The sequence below is a fragment of the Bos mutus genome, chromosome 17 (assembly GCF_027580195.1).
Source record: "Bos mutus isolate GX-2022 chromosome 17, NWIPB_WYAK_1.1, whole genome shotgun sequence".
NCBI classification, from domain to species: Eukaryota; Metazoa; Chordata; class Mammalia; order Artiodactyla; family Bovidae; genus Bos; species Bos mutus.
This window is the reverse complement of record NC_091633.1, coordinates 12,659,720-12,679,948: the sequence shown is the minus strand read 5'-3', so window position 1 is coordinate 12,679,948 and position 20,229 is coordinate 12,659,720. Positions and strand designations below refer to the sequence as shown.

Below are 20,229 nucleotides of genomic sequence, written 5' to 3'. Positions count from 1 at the left end.
ATAAACATCTTTCCATGCCTGTCCACTTAGCTATTACACTGAGTTCACTTGGACACATGTCTGGGACAGACTAGGTGCTCAACAAATATTTGTATAAAGAAAGACTGAAAGGAAAAAAAAGGAAGGGAAGGAGAAAAAGAGGAGGAAATAATTTCTAACAGCTGCTTCATCTTCCAGCGGGAGATTACAGGTTAATTTCACAAGCCATCTCCTACTGTGGGCGTTTAGGGAGGTTCCCGTGCTTCACTGCCGTCAGCGATGCTGCCGTGACATCACCATCTCGTCCTCACACCTCAAGATAACTGCTCCAACCACATCCTCAGGATAATCTCCCAGAAGTGGGATTTCTGAGACCACAGGCATATCCGTTTTTTTAAAAGAACGTGTACACCCGTGGCGGATTCATGTTGATGTATGGCAAAACCAACACAATATTGTAAAGTAAAAAATAAATAAATAAAAGTCCAAATACTTCCGGCAAAAATAAAATAAAAGAACGTCCCCTCCAAAAAGATTGACTGACGTACCCTCCCATTGGCAGCGTCTGAGGGCTCTGAGTAAAATGTCGCTTACAAAAGAAAAACAAACAAACAAACAAAAAAACCAGGATGGGTTTACTGAGCATCACTGGATTTCTGAAAGTTCTTATTTTCTGAAAGTTCATCTTATTTCACTCAGTCATGTGGGCATCTTTTCCCACATAGAAGATGGGGAACTAAAGTTTTTGATCCTTCCTCCTCCTTGGAATATTTCCAATGTGAATCATCTCAGAGAAATGAGACCGGATGACTGGGGAAAACTCTTTTTCCGTCTCTGGGGCTGAAAGACCAGCCCCGGATCAGATGCCTCCTTCCTTCTGCAAAATTAAGAGGTGCAAAAAGATTCCCTGTTCTGACTGCCAGGTCCTTTCATAAGTCACTGGTTTTAATATTGATTTGGCAGCTCCCAATAATGATTTCTTCTTAAAGAATAGGACTTGAAGGCAAACTGCAGAATGAGGCCATGAACTTGACCGTGAACCTGGCTATGAACCCAGCTATCAACCCGGCCATGAACCCAGCTAGGAACCTGGCCATGAACATGGTCTGAGCTGTGATTGTTCACAACACTTTCCACATCTCTCCTACCATCTTTTAACCAAGAGCGCTTTACACGGCCATTACTTTTGGTCTTTACATCCTACTACAAAGGAGAACCTCAAAGTTCCTAAATTACAGAGGAAAGACAACTGAGGTGAGGCCTGCATCATCTACAAACACACAGGGTTCGATATTACTAAATAAAGATGGAGTCTTTTCTTTCCAAGAAAGATTTCCTTGAAAATCTTTCCACGTAGGAGAAATACTCTTTTACCAGTTTAGAGATGAAGAAGTGGAGGCCAGGAATGCGGTGATATCTTCGACCCTGGTCACACTGTGGTCAGCAGCAGAATCTGAACTCAAGTCAGGACCTCCGTTTGTCTGGTCCATGTCCTATGAAATTATCTGCTCTCCTGTATGCTTCAAACATTCTCTTCAACATGACCCTTCCTCTTTATTCCTTTTCGTTTGTTTTTAAAGATTTTTTTGATATGTTGCTGCTGCTGCTAAGTCGCTTCAGTGGTGTCCGACTCTGTGCGACCCCAGGGACGGCAGCCCACCAGGCTCCCCCGTCCCTGGGATTCTCCAGGCAAGAACACTGGAGTGGGTTGCCATTTCCTTCTCCGATGCATGAAAGTGAAAAGTCAAAGTCAAGTCGCTCAGTCGTGTCTGACTCTTCGCGACCCCACGGACTGCAGCCCACCAGGCTCCTCTACCCATGATAGACCATTTTGAAAGTCATTGTTGAATTTGTTACAATATTGCTTCTGTTTTATGATCTGGTTTTTCTTGGCTGCAAGGCAAGTGGGATCTTGGCTCCCCAGCTAGAGATCAAACTCACACCACCTGCATTGGAAGACAAAGTCTTAACCACTGGACTTCCAGGGAAGTCCCTTTTTTTTTTTCTTTTCTTTTTTTGGCCATGCTATAGAACCCACCTGCCAATGCAGGAGACATAAGAGCTGTGGGTTTGATCCCTGGGTCAGAAAGATTCCCTGGATGAGGGCCTGACAACCCACTCTAGTATTCTTGCCTGGAGGATCCCCATGGACAGAGGAGCCTGATGGGCTACAGTCCACAGGGTTGCAGAGAGTCAGACATGACTGAAGTGACTTAGCATGTATACATGCATGGCTTGTAGGATCTTAGGTTCCTGACCAGATATCGAATCAGGGCCCTCAGCAGTGAAAACTTGGTGCCTTAACCACTGGACCACCAGGGAATACCCAACCCTTCCTCTTTAGCATCAAGGAGCTGGGAAAGCAGAGCCAACATACGAATCTGCTGTGGACGTACTTGGAAAAGCTAGGCCCAGGCGCAGAAAATGGAAGGAAAACTGAATTCTGCCATTTTACCAACCCAAGAACCATCTAGAAAGAGCACTCATCTAGAAGTAGCCCTTTTCCTTTGCTTTCTCGTTTTTGTTTTTTTTTTCAAGGTCACTTTCCCATACCTGCTGCAGAGTCAGCAGGAAGGTGTGATGGGTGGATTGTGGTCCAAGTCAGCTCTGGAGAGACATCTCCAAGCTTCCCACTCCCTGCACTGCTCTGAGATGCCCACTTCACTGTGAGTCTGGCAAACCTGGGAGATCTTCCAAACTCTGAGAAACATCCCTGTTTTCTTTGGGGAAAGATTGAAGACTTGTAAATCATAACTCTTATCTGCAGGAATCCATGGGATGCTGGAGAGTGTCGGGGTAGAGGAGACTGTGAAGTGCTTACAACGAGGACCCACAGAAATGCCTAAACACTCAGAATAAATAAAGCAACCTCCTCTTTCCTACATTAGAGGGGCGGGGGGATGGGAAGAAAACAAAGAGGGTGGGCCGGGGGGAAAGGCAAGGAAAAGGCCAGGGAGGTTTATAAAGGCAGCCGCTCAGACCCTACAGCCCACTAGTCTCGGTTATTTCCCTGGCGGGGGTTAGCCTTGTTCTTCATTCACTGGCTTCTCTGCCCTTACGTTTAGCTACTGTTTATCATCTACACCTAAAAGGCCAAGAGAGGCCCAGAACCTGGCCTTTGTTATTAGATGGACAGACGGTTAGTGCCGGGGAGGCTGGGCTGCCTCTGCACCCATCTCTTCCCTCCCAGCCCCCCATCCCCTGCCTCACCCTCCATGCAGTCAGCCAGCCAACAGGAAACGGCACACTCCAAGGACCGAACAAAACCACGTGTGGTCCACATGGCAGAGAACCAACAACAAAGAATCCAAGCGAGCCCCCTCTTTACCTTGACCCAAGGACGGGGTGAGTGCTCAGGGAAATTGTCAGAAAATGCCTGAAGAGTCTCTGGAAGGCTTCACCATCTTCCTGATGTGGTCTGTTGTAGACCTTGTCTCAGAGGTGGGGAGCTTGGTGGCTCCAGGAGCTATGATCTGAACAGGTGCTGTGACTTCGATTTCAGTCTCACTCTACAGATAAAGATACTGAGCTTTAGAGAAATTAAGTAACCTGTCCAAATTTCACAGCAAACGAGCAACAGAGCTACAATTGTAAACCAGGTACCCCTAGATTCCAGCCTGTGTTCAATAGCCAAGTGATCCAATATGGTAGCCACCAGCCATGCGTGGTGACTGAACTTGCCCAGGCACGTGGTTTCTAAGTGCTGAGGGCAAGCTGGGAATCCAGAAAGTCTAACTCCTGGCCACCTACTCTTCCCTTCTGTCTACCTATATATATATATCTCCCATGATCCCTACCAGAGTTACTTCTTGGCTCTTCTAAACTCTTGCACTCTTAGACAAGATGCAGTGAAAAGAGCCATGTTCTAGCCCCAGCTCTGCCACTTCTCAGCCCGGCCAGGCACTGCCCCTCTCACATCACTGGTTCTCTATCCATTAAATGAGAATACGAATAACATCAAGGCTCTACAACATCCCAGAATCCAGAGAGGGAGAGGAAATCTCCCACTTCATCCAGGGCCACTTCCAGAGTGTCTGTAAAACAGACACTGTTTGTGTTATCAATCTCGTTTCCTAGAAGGAAAAAAAAAATCTTTGAAAACCACCAAGTCTTTGAACTTCCAGGGCCTGTGCAGTGAGTGGAGAAGAGAGGGAGAAGGTTGTGGCTTGGAGATGAAGCCAAAACGAAAGAGGATCAGATCAGCTTCTGGGTCATCCAGCCAAGTCAGATACCAGGTGAGGCTTTGCTTGCAGTTTTGGGAGGATGGGAGCCTGGCTCAACCAGGAAGGGGTGAGCCGGGGGGACAAAGGTGATGGCATCAGGGTAGAGGGGCCAGAGGCCAGAGCCAACAGAACAGAAGCCTGAGCTGTGTAAGGACTTCCCTGGTGGTCCAGTGGTTAAACTCTGAGCTCCCAATGCAGGAGGCCCAGGTTTGATCCTTGGTCAGGGAACTAGATCCCACATGCCACAACTAAAGATCCATGTGCCTCAACTAAGACCCAGCACAGCCAAATAAATAAACGAAAGAAACTAAAGACTGCAAAAAAATAAAAGAAGAAGAAAGAAAGAAACCAGAACTGTGTAGCATGCTGTGAGTCAACTCACTGCATCCTCAGCCCTTGACTACCCAGCCCTCCTTCCATGTCTACTGTCCCATTTTACAGATGAGAAAACTGAGCCCCAGAGAAGACACACAACTTCCCGAGGTCATTCCTTCTTCCATAGATGCACTCAACATACAGTCACAGAGCACCATCCAGATTCTAAGAGTTCACAGCAGACCTGGGTCCCTTCTGTATTTAGAAGCTCTTGGGAACATTCACAGATGAAGAAAAGTCAAAACAGTACCACACACAAACCAGGATGTGAGTTAATGCTTAATGCATGTAACAAATGAACATATTGAACACCATTCCAGGTGCAACAAAACAATGTCATTGGACTATTCATGAATAGCCCAATTGAAAGATTTATTTAAAAAATAAATAATAAAAGGATGTTCATATATCAACAAGAGATATGTTCCAAGCATAGGACATAAGTTCAGAGTCATGCGACAAATGTCACCTCCTTTCAATGTTCTCAGGACACTTCTATGTGCAGATATACAACCATTGGGGATAATCTCAAACATTAAAATTCGCAACCTTTGATGAACTTGAGATTCATCATTCAACCTGAGATGAAATCACCCCTTCCAGCATCTACTTTAAACCAAGCCTTGCTGGACAAGGAGGAAGTGGGAAATAGGGCCAGCTTCTGGGCTCCCTGAGCACCCAGTTTATTGAGGAGGCTCGTGGATACCACGAGGCAGAGACAATCAGGATGCTCTGATGGGAGAACTCTGTACAGAACCTGCATGCTCAGTTGCTAAGTCATGTCCGACTCTGCAACCCCAGGGACTGTAGCCCACCAAGCTCCTCTGTCCATGGGATTCTCCAGGCAAGAATACCGGAGTGGGTTGCCATTTCCTCCTTCAGGGGATCTTCCCAACCCAGGGATCAAACCCACATCTCTTATGTCTCCTGCACGGGCATACTCCCATCCTCTGAAGCCATGGCGAGTTTCATGACCCAGTAGGGCAGACCGTTGGGGAGGCTAACCCTGATCGTTTTGCAGCCCCATGACTCCGAGACCATCTTGCCATGACACAGGCTTCCTCCCTAAGAGACTCCCGTGGACCTCGACACACCCCAACGTCCACGGAGTCAGAACACATTAGAGCGAAGTTTTGTTCCCCAGAGCCTCTCGTCCCAGCAAAGCCAGCTAATTCAGATTTAAACTCCCTCTTAATAGGCTGAGTTGCTGAGCCTTCTAATTAATGCCACATGTTTCCCTCAGCTGTCATCCCGAATAAATGTTTACAAAGCTATTAACGTACTGTATTTGTAAACCGGGACAGCTCGGCTTTGGGGAGTCATGTGGTATGCATTTTCTCCTCAAAGATGGAAAAGGCTTAGCAATAATAAATACATTGTTTTGCAGGGATGGGAGCAAGGCGTTGCCTGAAAAAAAAAAAAAAGTATTGCGAGCTTCCTGAGACAGCATGGCTGTGTGTACGTGAGGAATGGAAGATTTCTTGAGTTCAGAAGAGCTATGAGGGGCCGGACTTGGCCCAGGTTCGCGCTTGGAGGGGAGGAACTCCAGGGGCAGAAGAAAGCACTGGTTTGAGATCCAGAGACCTGGACTCTGGATCCAGCCCCTCTGCTCACCAGCCTCTTGGGAACTCAGTTTGTCCATCTGGAAAATGGGAGGCTAGACTCAAAATTTTTCCATCTTTTTTTTTTAAATTTATTTCTCTGTGTTGGGTCGTAGTTGCAGCACAGAGACTTGGGGCTCAGGGGCTGTAGTTGTGGCATTCGGGCTCAGCAGTTGCAGGCACGGGCTCATGTGGGGTCTTAGTCCCCCAACCCAGGCATCGGACCCACACTGCAAGGCAGATTCTTAATCACTGGGCCACCAGGGAAATCCTAAGAATTTTCGATCTTGGATCCAGGATTCTAGTCCTGATTTGCCCTCTGCTCTGACCTCCAGAGGACACCTGGAAGGTTCTTACATAAGCTCTTCTAAGGGTCCCCAAGGCCCTAAAGATAAAGTCCTAACATCTTAACATAAGACCCCAAACTCGGCATTATCTTCCCTACGTTCTTCTCCAGCCCCATTTCCAACCCCGCCTGCTTCATACTCCAGCCATGCTCAATGCACCATCGCTTTCCTGAAAGAAGCCCCACTGAGGCTCACTTCTAAGCCTTTGCCTGTGCTGGCTTCTCCACCAGCAGCATGCTTTTCCCCTCAGTTCCCTGCTTACCTAGCCTATTTCTACCCATTTTGTCCACATCTCCGCTTACATATCACTTTCCCTTGGTAGCTTTTCTGGAACTCTCAGGTCCCTCCCAAATGCACCCACAGCACCCAGAATGCCTCCTGCCTCAAGGCAGTGTTACTCATAAGGTATAAGTGTAAGCTTCAAAAGAGCCGGGGTGTTATCTATTTTATTTGATGCTATTCCCCAGTGCCTTACAAACAGAGGGGACTTTCAACCAGCGTTGCTGATGAATGTGAAGTAAAAGATGATGGGGGCAAGTTTCCAGCACAAAGGAGAGTGCAGGGGTCTTTTAGATACTTTCCAGCTCCAGGTAATTTGACTCAGACATATATCATCTTGCAGGGCCCTTTCCATTGCTGACCAGATTCACAATCATGAGCTCAGAAAGGTTAAGTAACTTGCCCAGTGTTATCCAGCTAGTCTGGAACTGCAGCCTGTATTTAAACCTAAGACCTCTAGTCTCTAAAAGCCCAGACTTCCACCCACTGTGATATTCAATCCCCCTAGCAGTGCCACTACCCCTGCCCACCTAAGTCTGAGCTGAGTCCCACACTTGCTGATATAAATGGCCTTAGCACAGTATCTAGTTATTTTCCATCTATTTGTCATGATAATTACTCAGGATACACTCATGAGGACTCTGGGTGTAAGTGACAGAAAATCAACTCCAATTGACATTCATCAAAGTAGGGAAGTAGAGAGATAATAATTCTCCTGTTGAACTACAGAAAAAGGCAGGCAGGAAATAGGCTCTAGGGATGCCCAGAATCAAGGACTCAGACCCTGCAGTCCTCTGTCTCCACTCTTTTTCAAAGCCAGCTCCCACCAGGAAGCTGGAATTATAGCCACACCTGAGTAAACAAAACAAACATAGTCTTTCCTACCAGTTCCCTTGTAAAAATCCTAGGGAAGCCATTTGATTGGCCGAGTCTGAGTCACATGCTCCTGCCTGGACCAATCACTGTGGCTGAGGGTGGAATATGATGATGCTAGGTCCAGAGCCCCATGTTTACTTGGAGCTGGGGAGATGCCTTTTCCAAAATTCTGGGATATAGCCCTTCATTTTCTTAGAGTTCAACATTTGATGAAAAGAAGCAACTAAATCAACACACAACTAAAGCCCAGTGCACAACAGCTACCCCAGAGGAAAGCAGAAAAGGAGCCTGCTTCCAAGTGAATTTTGTAGAGCACTGTCGATGGGAATGGATGGAAGAAAAGCAAAGGGTTCTACCACCTGCATTTGGGTTCGCTCACTTTTGCATCAAGAATGCCTAAGACAATGCCAGGTATATAGTAAGTGCTCAATAAATATTTGTCAAAGGAACACATTCATGAATGAGAGCAATACGTCTTGTAAGAATATGAAAATGTCCCTGCTTCATCACAAGGTTCAAAGGTCAAACCAGCATGGATTCAAATCTCCATGTCAGCACCTCCAAGTCGTTCAATTAGGGGACATCCCTTCATCCATCAGAATCTCAGTTTTAGCCTCTATAAATGGGAAATAACATGCCTATCTCCTGTTGTTGAGAAGAATTAAATAACCTCTCCGAAATACCTGGAATGGTGCTGAGACTCCAGACTGCTGTCCCATCTGTGGCAGAGAGTGGATGGTGCTCTTTTTTTTTTTTTTTTTTAATATTTATCTATTTGGCTGCACCGGGTCTTAGTTGCAGCATGTGGGATCTTTAGCTGCGGCACGCAAACTCTTAGTTGTGGCATGTGGGATCTAGTCCCCTGACCTGGGATCAAACCCGGGGCCCCCTGCATTGGGAGCTCAGAGCCCCAGCCACGGGACCACCAGGGAAAAAGTCCCTGGATGGCATTCTTTATAAAAATGTATCCTACTCCCTCCCCATTGGGCAGTTTAGCTTGACTTTTTGTGCAATGGCAGTTTTCCAAATTTACTTGTTCAACACTTGGAGCACAGCAAAAATATTTGAAGACAAGATTTTTTGTGAGAGCTAGTGTCCTTTACAACAAAACGTGATTTTCCTACAGACTCTCCACGGTGAATTGAAAACGGCTTGAACTGGTTCCCTTTCAAGCAGCAGACACAATTGCTGCCGACCTCATGGCTTTTTGGAGGGATAGCTGGCCCTTCCAGGGGTATTTCGATGCTCTGGGCTCAGCTGACTCTATTTAAAAAAAAAAAAAAATTGGTGTGAAATACCAACCCGGTTGAAACAGCAACACTTCTGAAATTGCTGCCGATGTTCTATAACACAAAATCCAAAGAACATACAGGTCCCTTGACATCTTCTCTCAGCACTACGTACGCCCAGTATTCTGAGCCCCCAAGCCAAGAGCACGAGTTTTTCACAGATATTGGCAACCACCTGAAGGTAATACAGCAGCAGCCAGGCCAGAAAGGATGCTGAAACTATTTCCAGGATTCTATAAATCCGCAGTAACATTTTTTGCTTTTTTTTGATCCATCCTATCTCCCCTGCCCCCCACAACCCCCTTCTGTTCTTTTAGTTCTCTATACTCCTCCCTCTTCCATGACAATGGAAGGAAAATATTTATCTCCATACGTGAGTATGAACCACACAGAACTCATCACCAAACAGAGAAGTGCATCACTCTCAATTCCACTTTGGAAAACATTTCCTCTCTTCCATTCCTCCTGATCCAAGAAAACTTTCTAGAACATGCTTTTTGGCTCGCCTGGGTTCAGGATTCCTGGGCTACAGGCTCAGCAAGGTCCCTGTGTTTTCTTGAATCCATGAAGACCCTGGACTTTGCATCCAGTCTTTGGAGTCCTGGGTGCCCCTTGAATGATGGTGGGGAGCAGATTCCCCATGTCCTTTGCACCAGGAACCTGACTGGACTGGCTGATTAGTCTTATTTAAAGCAGCAAATCGTGGGACTTCCCTGATGGTCCAGTGGTTAAGTCTTCGTGTTCTCAATGCAGGAGGTGTGGGTTTGATCCCTAGTTGGAGAACTAAGATCCCACATGCTGCATGGCACAGCCAAAAAAATTTTTTAATTAAAAAAAAAAAATTAGGGCTTTCCTGGTGGCTCAGTGGTACAGAATCCACCTGTCAATGCAGGAGACACAGGTTTGATCCCCGGTCAGTGAACTAAGATCCCACATGCTGAAGAGCCACAACTGCTGAGCCCACAGGGCATGCTAGAGAATCTGGGTGACCCATCAAAAGATCTTGTATAATGCAACAAAGATACTGTGTGACACAACCAAGATCCAGTGTAGCTGAATACATAATAATAAAAATTAAAAACGATTTGGGAGAATGGCATTGAAACATGTGAAATGTCATGTATGAAACGAGATGCCAGTCCAGGTTCAATGCACGATGCTGGATGCTTGGGGCTGGTGCACTGGGACGACCCAGAGGGATGGTATGGGGAGGGAGGAGGGAGGAGGGTTCAGGATGGGGAACACATGTATACCTGTGGTGGATTCATTTTGATATTTGGCAAAACTAATACAATTATGTAAGGTTTAAAAATAAAATAAAATTAATTAAAATTAAAAAAAATTAAAAACAATATTTTTTAAAAAGTGAGTCTATTTAATAAAGAAAAATAGGATGTGAGTTAACTGCATATGCTACTCTAATGTGGCAAAAGAATCAAAGGGAGGTAAGCAAGCGAAAAACCAAATTTGAGAATTGCCCACTTAAAGAACCGCTAAAGCTTTCTCCCCACTACCACCAAAACTCTGATCAAAAAATATTACCTTCACCGACTAACCACAGTGCCTAAAGTTCTTGCACTGCTGCTTCTCAGAAGGTAGTCTAATTCACTATGTTCCTTTGGGCAAGTTCTTTCACCTCCTGAGTCTCAGTTTGTCCATCTATAAAATGGGTCAGCTCTTTCCTAGTGGGCTTCTCTGGTGGCTCAGATTGTAAAGAATCTGCCTGCAGTATGGGAGACCAAGGTTTGATCCCTAGGTCAGGAAGATCCCCTGAGAAGGGAATGGCAACCCACTCCAGTATTCTTAGAGAATCCCATGGACAGAGGAGCCTGGTGGGCTACAGTCCATGGGGTTGCAAAGAGTGGTACATGACTGGATGACTAACACTTTCTTTCCTAGTAGGAATATCAGATTCTCCTGAGTTAAGCATATGGTTTAGAAATGCTGGTTCTCACACTGGCTACATGGGAACCGCTGGAAAAGGTCATTAAAAAGCACTCATCCCCAAACTCCAGCTTCAGAGAGTCTGATTCAGTAGGTAAAGTGCAGAGCTTGGGGATAATCTGAACCTAGCTCCTCGGTGATTTTGATCAAGGGCCAGTTTTAAGAGCCACTCAACTGAACTATTGAAAATTGTTCATTGATCATTCAACCAACACTTGCCAAATATCCCCTCCAGGTCTTGCCCAGTTCAGGGTAACAGAGAATGATGAGGTCTCAGCCCTCCGGGATCCTACAATTTCAGATTGTAGAAAGAGCTTGAACTTGAGATAACATCGACTTCCCATGTGCCAGCTCCTATTAAAGAGTTGTATGTATATTAACTGTGGCACACTGGATTTCCACAAAAAAAGACCACGGCATATTGCCAGTTCCTAATGCCTTTCCAGAATTTTGCCACTCCCCCGTCAGCCAATGGAGTCTTTCTGTTCCCCCTGAAACTGAGGGAAAATGTCTTTACTTCCCCATGAGCAGGAATTAGAAGCAGTGACCCTCTGCGGCAGCCAAGTCAGATCATAAAAGGAAATAAGTATTTCTTCCACTTGGTCTTCTCTCTCTAGGGGCATGCTCATCCTTAGAACCTAAGCACCATCTTGTAAGGAGGCCAAGTAGCCACAGGAAGATGCCATGCATAGATGCTCTGGCTGTCTGGTCTAACAGAGGCCTGGCCAGTCACTAGACACAAGAACGGACAAGCCTGCAGCTGATTACAGCATCCAACATTCCACCTGTTACCAAGTGGAGCATAGAGGTTGTCCCCATTGAGCTGGACCCAAGTTGTAGATTTATTAGAAGATCAATATAACTCCCTCTTTTTTCTTTTATCAGATAAGCTTTTTTTAACATTTCATTTTATATTAGCCTAGCCAGGTGGCTCAGCAGGTAAAGAATCCGCCTGTAATGCGGGAGACCTGGTTCCGATCCCTGGGTTGGGAAGATCCCCTGGAGAAGGAAATGGCTACCCACTTCAGTATTCTGGTCTGGAGAATCCCATGGGCTGTGTAATCCATGGGGTCGCAAAGAGTCAGACACGACAGAGCAACTTTCATTTCACATAACCAATGAACAATGTTGTGATAGTTTCGGGTGGAGAGCAAAGGGACTCAGTCATATATATCCATGCATCCATTCTTCCCCAAACTTCCCTCGCATCTAGGCTGCCACATAACATTGAGCAGAGTTCCCTGCTCTGTGCAGCAGGTCCTTGGCTAACTCCCTCTTTCAAGCCACTCAGGTTCAGGGCAGTTTGTTACACAGCGGTAGGTGACCATAAGATAAGCCCACAAGAGCTCCACAACCCTAAGAGAAATGCACAATTTCTGCCTTTTGACAGATGAGAAAACTCAGGCTGAGCAAGGCAAAGCCACTAGTCCCACTTCACATAGACAACCAGCAACACAGTCAGATTTTGAACCAAAGCCTGTCTTCTCAGAATCCACATTCTTTGTTGATGTGATGGGTCAGCAGGTCAATCTAAAGGGTGTAGAATGTTTGAGTTGGGAAAAAACAGGGGAGGAAGTGATGGAAGAGATAGACCAGGAAATGAGCTTAGAGAAAAAGCAGAGCAAGCTAGAAAAAATAAGCAAACTTGCCACTGGAATTAAAATCATTCAAGGTCAGCCTCTACCTGGATCAGCTAGGAATGCTTCCTACTGTGCAAATACCAGAGGAGAATCCATGGCTCTGCAATCGAAACTCAAGTCAGAGGGACTGGGAGGGTTCTTTCCATCTTCCCATCTCTTCCTTCAAGAGGGATCGGGGGCTTGTCCTTGGAATTCCACTTCTTCCTGCTCTCCCCACTCCCAAGTTTTCTCCCTCAAACATGCAGCACCTGATTCACGTGGCTGAGACCCTGAGGAAGCAGATATTAAAGAAGAACATCTTCCTTCTGGTGACACTCCGTTTCTCTCTCCCTCTTGCTTGAAAGATGGGCCCTTCAGCAGGGACTGAGAAAATGAGACTCTCATATTCTGGGCAATACTTCCTGGTTTTCACCTTCCTGAGTGTCCCCTGCACCACCCAAGGGAGATGTTTTATAAAGATAATCATAATTTATTCAATGCCAGGCACTGGATTAAGTGCTTGACATCTATGATTCTATCTGCTCCACTTCAGAATGGGCAGTGGTGGAGATTAAATGACCCATGACACATGAAACAGGCCCATGTCAGACACTCAAAAGCTAACTTTATTGACCACCTGCGGCTCTGCCGATAATAGTAATTCATTAGGATGATTACTTATTACAACCACCCTATAAGATAATACCTCTTATGATATTAGGTTTTAGGTCCCGTGACATCCCTATTTCATGATGACAAAACTGAGGCGGTGACAGCATTGGTCCAAGATCACACAAGTTACAAGTGGCAAAGCCAGGACGCACACTCAGGATACTGCTGCAATGAAGTCCATGCTTATAAGCAAAGTGCCCATTCATTCCCAGGTGCCCCTCGGTGCCGCCAGCCCCCATCTTGCCTGCCCTCTCATCTCGTTGCTTCCATGGCTCATTCTTTGCCCTGCAACATGCAAGAGCCCGAACACCATTCCAAGCCCACTGTACTTCTTCGACCAACAGCTTCGTAATACTATTACTGCTGATGGCTTTTCATTCCCAATGCCAAACCTGATTTGGAGTTCACAAGGCTGAGGGTTTCAATCCAGGCCCTGTGGACAGGCTTCGGGAGCCCTAAGTGACTGGAGTTTACAGACAATCTAATTGTTATTGACATCTGTGTCTGATTGTTCATCAAAGAGGAGCTGTCTTGTAGGCCGAGTCATTCTATTCCCCGGCCCCCTTGCAGCCTCCGCACTCATGACCAAACACGGATGCACTGGCAGGGGCAGACCAATCAATCGTAATATCACTCTCCATCTATCAGAGGTGCTTTTGTGGGCTTGGGTGTAGGCATAGATCAGAGAGAGGAAAACAAGAAGATGAAAAAATGGATGAATATTATTGTGCATTGAATCTGAAATGGAACCATTTACGCAAACAGAATAGATTATATTACAAAAGATATCCATCTATCTATAGGTAAATATATATCTACATATATCCATACACTTAGAGGTAATAGGTAGATAGGCTGAATTATATCTATATCTGTACTTATATCTTCCATCACTTGAGAGTGTAATTATTAAGAAGCATGTCACTTATCAATTCATTCTGCTTGTTTGAAGCCCTGTGTCCCAGGAAAATATCCAATTTCATCTTGAATGACATTTGTATCAAGTTAAGCAACTTTGATCATAATCAATCCAATAAGTTGATAAATTACCTTGCCCCACTCTACCAAAAGAGCAGCTTATTTGTGTCATAAATCTGTCCTTCATTTTATTTAGTTCTGTTTTTCTAGAGTGTCCCATTAGCCATATCTCCCATTGCAGGGTTATCTTGAAAAAACTGAAACCATTGGCCTCTGCCAAATGCTGGCTGCACCTGACTTCAAGAGTTTTCACAATTCCTCTTGACTTTCAAAATCTCTGAATACCTCACAACATCAGTCAGACAAAGGTCATTTGCAAAGAGTGGTCAAAGTTTTGCCCTGAGCCATCCATACTTTCTTGGACGCTAACCGTGACACAGTCTTTTGGAATGGCTGGCATATTGGTTGGTTACCATGATGACCCTGATCTACTCAGCCACAGAACTGAGGTGGTTTTTTCTTCTTTTGGCTGAGCCATGCAGCATGCTGGATTTTAGTTCCCCAACCAGGGATCGAACCCTTGCTCCCTGCAGTGAAAGCACGGAGTCCTAACCCCTGGATAGCCAGGGAAGTCCCGGGGCTTTTCTTTGCTTAAAAAGAAACTTGGCCCATGAAAACAACCATGTGTTCTACATACTACCAGAATGACAAAAATGTAAAAGACTGATGAGCCCAAGTGCTGATGAGGATGTGGAATGACTGAAGCCTTCATACCTCTTGATGAGTCTTGTGCACTAAGTTATGTCCCCCGAAATTCATATGTTCAAGTTCTAACTCTCAGCAACTCAGAGTGTGAGGGTATTTGGAGATAGGTTCTTTAAAAAGGTGACTGAATTGGGACTTCCCTGGTGATTCAGTGGTTAAGGCTCTTTACTCCCAATGCAGGGGCCCCAGATTCAACCCCTGGTCAGGGAACTAGATCCCACATGCCTCAACTAAGTATTTACATGCCATAGCTAAAAAGATACTGCAAGCTGCAAGAAAGACAGAAAATCACACATGCCACAAGTAAGACCCAGCGAAGCCAAATAAATAAATATTAAAAAAAAAAAAATAAGTGAATTGAAATGAGGTCATTAGGATGGGGGCTAATCCAATATGATTGCTATCCTTATAAGAAGAGATTAGGACATGAACAAACACAGAGGGAAGATCATGTCAAGTGATAGGGAGAAGACAGCCTACAAGCCATGGAGAAAGCAGGCCTGGGCAAAAACCAACCCTGCCAGCACCTTGATCTTGAACTTGGATTCTAGCCTCCAGAATTGTGAAACAATAAATTTCTGTTGCTTAAGCCACCCAGTCTGTGGTACTTTGTCATGGCAGCTCAATAAACTAATACAATGAGGATGCAAAATGGTACAGCCAATTTAGAAAATAGTTCACCACTTACTATAAATGTAACCATTTTCCAATAACCTGCCTGCAATGCAGGATACTTGGGTTCAATCCCTGGGTGGGGAAGATCCCCTGGAGGAGGGCATGGCAACCCACTCCAGTATTCTTGCATGGAGAATTCCATGGACAGAGGAATCTGGCAGGCTACAGGCCATAAGGTCGCAAAGAGCTGGACACAACTGAGTGACTGACATTTTCACTTTCATACTAGTAATATTCCATTCCTAAGTATTTACCCAAGAGAAATTAAAACATTTTCACACCTAAAAATGTGACCTATAAATGAATATTTTAACATGCTGCAGCTGCTGCTGGCTAAGTCGCTCCAGTTGTGTCCACCAGGCTTAAAATAATTGTTTATGATAGCGCAAAAAATTGAAAGAACCCAAGTACCCATCAATTGAGGAATGACTAAACAAATTATGGTATATCCATACAATGGAATACTACACAGCAATAAAAAGGAACAAACCACTGACATATACCAAAACATGGATGAATCTCAAGAGCATTCATTCTATTAAGCGGTAAGAGCCAGACACCAAAAATTATGTAAAATAATTTCCACTTATAGGACCCACTGGAAAAGTCCAATCTAAATGGACTGAAAACAGATCAGGGGTTACCAGGGGGCTGGAGATGGGAGAAGGGAATTGATTACAAAATAACACAAAGGAACATTATGAGGCAATGGAAATGTTCTATTTCTTGATTTCTGTGATGGATTCAGGTTGAAGTCATCAAAATGTATTCTACAAAGGATGTTTTACTGCACATTAATTGTATTTCAATAAATTTTAAAAAATAATGAGCTATCTCTCTGTGTATAAAGGGTAAAAAATGTTTAATGAATTTTTATTGGAGTATAGTTGCTGTATATTGTCACCCTGCTTATTTAACTTCTATGCAGAGTACATCATGAGAAACGCTGGGCTGGAAGAAGCACAAGCTGGAATCAAGATTTCCGGGAGAAATATCAATAACCTCAGATATGCAGATGACACCACCCTTATGGCAGAAAGTGAAGAAGAACTAAAAAGCCTCTCGATGAAAGTGAAAGAGGAGAGTGAAAAAGTTGGCTTAAAACTCAACATTCAGAAAACAAAGATCATGGCATCTGGTCCCATTACTTCATGGCAGATAGATGGGGAAACAGTGGAAACAGTGTCAGACTTTATTTTGGGGGGCTCCAAAATCACTGCAGATGGTGATTGCAGCCATGAAATTAAAAGACGCTTACTCCTTGGAAGGAAAGTTATGACCAACCTAGATAGCATATTAAAAAGCAGAGATATTACTTTGCCAACAAAGGTCTGTCTAGTAAAGTCTATGGTTTTTCCAGTGGTCATGTATGGATGTGAGAGTTGGACTGTGAAGAAAGCTGAGCGCTGAAAAATTGATGCTTTTGAACTGTGGTGCTGGAGAAGACTCTTCCAAGTCCCTTGGACTGCAAGAAGATTCAACCAGTCCATCCTAAAGGAGACCAGTCCTGGGTGTTCATTGGAAGGACTGATGCTGAGGCTGAAACTCCAATACTTTGGCCACCTCATGCCAAGAGTTGACTCACTGGAAAAGACCCTGATGCTGGGAGGGATTGGAGGCAGGGGGAGAAGGGGACGACAGAGGGTGAGATGGCTGGATGGCATCACCAATTCGAAGCACATAAGTTTGGGTGAACTCCGGGAGTTGATGATGGAGAGAGAGACCTGGCGTGCTGCGATTCATAGGGTCGCAAAGAGTCGGACGTGACTGAGCAACTGAACTGAACTGATAGTTGCCTTACAATGTGGTGTTAACTTCTACTGTACAGCAAAATGAATCAGGTGTTTAAATTAGGAATGTCTTGCTAGAAAGCAAATTGGCAGTTCTCTATCAAAATATGAAATACACATTTTTTGGACTCAGCATTTTTATCTCTAAGAATCTGTCCTGCAAAACTACTTACATATTTATGAACATGTCTGTAGCAGTGTTGTTTATCACAGCCCAAACTAAGAAGCAACCCACAAAGAAAAAAATCCATCACAGAAACAGGAGCTCAAAAATATACACCCAAATGTTCTTGTCTTTACATTAAGGGTGGAGAAGAGGCAGGGGTGGGAATTAAAGAAATAGCAAATTTTACTCAATATTTTTCTGTTCATTTCAACTTTTATACAGAGAATGAATTCATACATTGTGTAACATTGCTTAACCCTGGGATCAGAACCCCATTTAAAAAAAAATTATTTTTGGCAGTACTGGGTCTTTACAGCTTTGTGGGCTTTCCCTAGTTGTGGGCTTTCTCCAGTTGTGCAGAGTAGGGGCTACTCTAGTTGCAGTGTGCAGGCTTCTTATTGCGGTGGCTTCTCTTGTTGCAGAACACGGGCTCTAGGCGCTCAGGCTTCAGTAGCTGTGGCTCTCCAGCTCTAGAGCACAGGCTCAATAGTTGTGGTGCATGGGCTGAGTGGCTCCTTGGCATGTGGGATCTTCCTGGACCGAGGATCGAACCCCAGTCTCCTGCATTGGCAGGTGGATTCTTTAACACTGAGCCACCAGGAAAGCTCAGAACTCCCATTGTAATAAATAATACAATGCAAACGTGTCACACTCCACCATCCTCTCAAAGTATCCCCTACCCAGCTCTCTCCCTTCTTTGACATACACAGATTGTTCCAAGAAAACTAATTAACTGAGATGGGTACCAACCATTCATTGGTTTTACTAGATTCGAGGAATGCCATTCTTCAAGGGAAAAAAAAAAAAATGCTAGGTGATAGATTCTACTAGTGCACAATGTTACCAAAATAATGACAGCAATTAAAAATGAAAGAAACTGGCTGATTTCACCCAGGGGCAGACCTGATGAATAAGAATGTCATATGCTTAGGGAAGGTTTACTCTGAGTTGGCCCAGTGACAGGAACAAAATTGGGAAGAGAAAAGGATGAAGAAATCATCAACCATTTACACCATGGAGGAGGGATTAGAAACACTTAGGGGAAGAGCAGATGGATTGATGTCGAATCCAGGTCTCCCTGACCTTAGATGGTAAATATAAAACGAATCAACTTCAATTACAGTGAAAAAACACCGAGTTCGTTTGGAACGAAGCTAGGATTGGGGACTTTGACTTTGCAAATATCTAGTGTGCTTGCAACACTTAGCCTCTGAGGCTGCCCTAGGAGCCTGTACATGCTGTGCTGACCAAGGGCTGGCTTTCCTCTGTGGCCCACTCCTAGAACTGAGCAATCAGATATTCCCATTGTTGGTGAACTCATCAACCTTGGTGAACCCAAAGATTTGCTTGAGCAACCTGGGTTATAGGAAAAGAAGATGAAAGCCAGTAAGTCCTTGAGTCCCTGCAGCCATTTCTCCTCCCCAACCCTGGAGAGAATTATATCTCACCTTGAAGGTCTCTTCAATTTTTCCAGGTGAATGTTCTAGGAACCATGGTCTCACCGAATTGCTTCTTAGGAAGTTTTAAGTTGGAAGCGGAAAATCAAAGGATGAGAGGAAAACTTACTATGAAAATCCCTAACAACAGATCACCAGGCATCTTAGTGACTTTGCCAAATCCTGTGATTATTTTCTCACTTAATTTGACAGGAAGGGATTCCATTAAATCAGGGGCCAGCAAAATTTTCCTGTAAAGGGTCAGAGAGTAAATATTTTCATCTTCATGGGTCCTGTGGTCTTTGTCACGACTACTCAGCTCTGCCATTGCAGTGCAAAAGCAGCCAAGGACAATACCTAAAATGAATAAATGTGACTGTATCTCAATAAAACTTCATTAATCACACGGCAATTTAAATTTCATATAAATTTCATGTGCTGCAAAATATTAACCTTCTTTTGCTCTTGCTGTTTCAAAAACAATTTTCAACCACTGAAACCCATAAAAAGCATTCTTAGTTCTCAAGACTTACAAAGACAGGTGGTGGGGCTGAACCCGGGTCATGGGACCTAGTTTGCCAACCTCTGCCTAAATCATCTTGTCATTTATGTTTTTGGTTTAAAATATATTTCTAGTTTGAAACCTCCCTTTTACTACATGTAGTGTCTTAATAGACAGATGGATAGACAGACAGAAAGTTGATGATCGCTAGATGATATGTCAATAATTAGAAATTTTTAAGCAAAAGAAATGATTGTAATGTTGTTCAGGGTATTAGAATACAAACCCCTGGAGGACTGTGCTTGGCACAGTTCCTAGCACACAATGGAAGTTAATAAGCTTCTCGCAGATAAATGAACAGATAAAGGTCAAAAAGAAGGGAATTTGGTTCCCATTCTAAAAATAGTATCAATACTCCTTTCTCCAAGCTCTAAGTGTGTTCCAGAAGAAAGATAGAAGGCAGGTGTCAAACTGAAAAATTAAGTTAGATTAAGGAAATGAAAATAAATCTTGGGCACAGGTGCACTGCAACATCAGAGCTCAGATACAGCATCAGACCAAGATGAAAGTCTGGGAAAATTATCACAAAAGGATGTGCTTAGATCGGTCTTTCCAAAACAAGAGGTCCACGTTGGGAGATAGAAAGAGAGATAAGTCAAAGGAAATAAGATGTCAAAGTATATTAGCTAGGTATTTAAGCCCAACTACGGTCACTTAAACATTTAAGATTTCACTTTTTCTTCTCATCAAAGAATCCCTGAAGTGGGCAATCA

General features: G+C 44.3%; 1 long non-coding RNA gene across 3 annotated transcripts in view; it reads right to left on the bottom strand.

Annotated features, from left to right (window-relative positions):
* Positions 1 to 20,229, bottom strand: part of LOC106700829 (uncharacterized) — a 164,987-nt gene that overhangs the window by 56,387 nt on the left and 88,371 nt on the right. Inside the window, exon 5 of one of the 3 annotated variants that reach the window (XR_011467435.1) lies at positions 3,308 to 3,488. The exons of the other annotated variants lie outside the window; for them this stretch is intronic. This is a non-coding gene — a long non-coding RNA (uncharacterized lncRNA). The remainder of the gene's footprint in view (positions 1 to 3,307; positions 3,489 to 20,229) is intronic. 3 annotated transcript variants of the gene reach the window in all.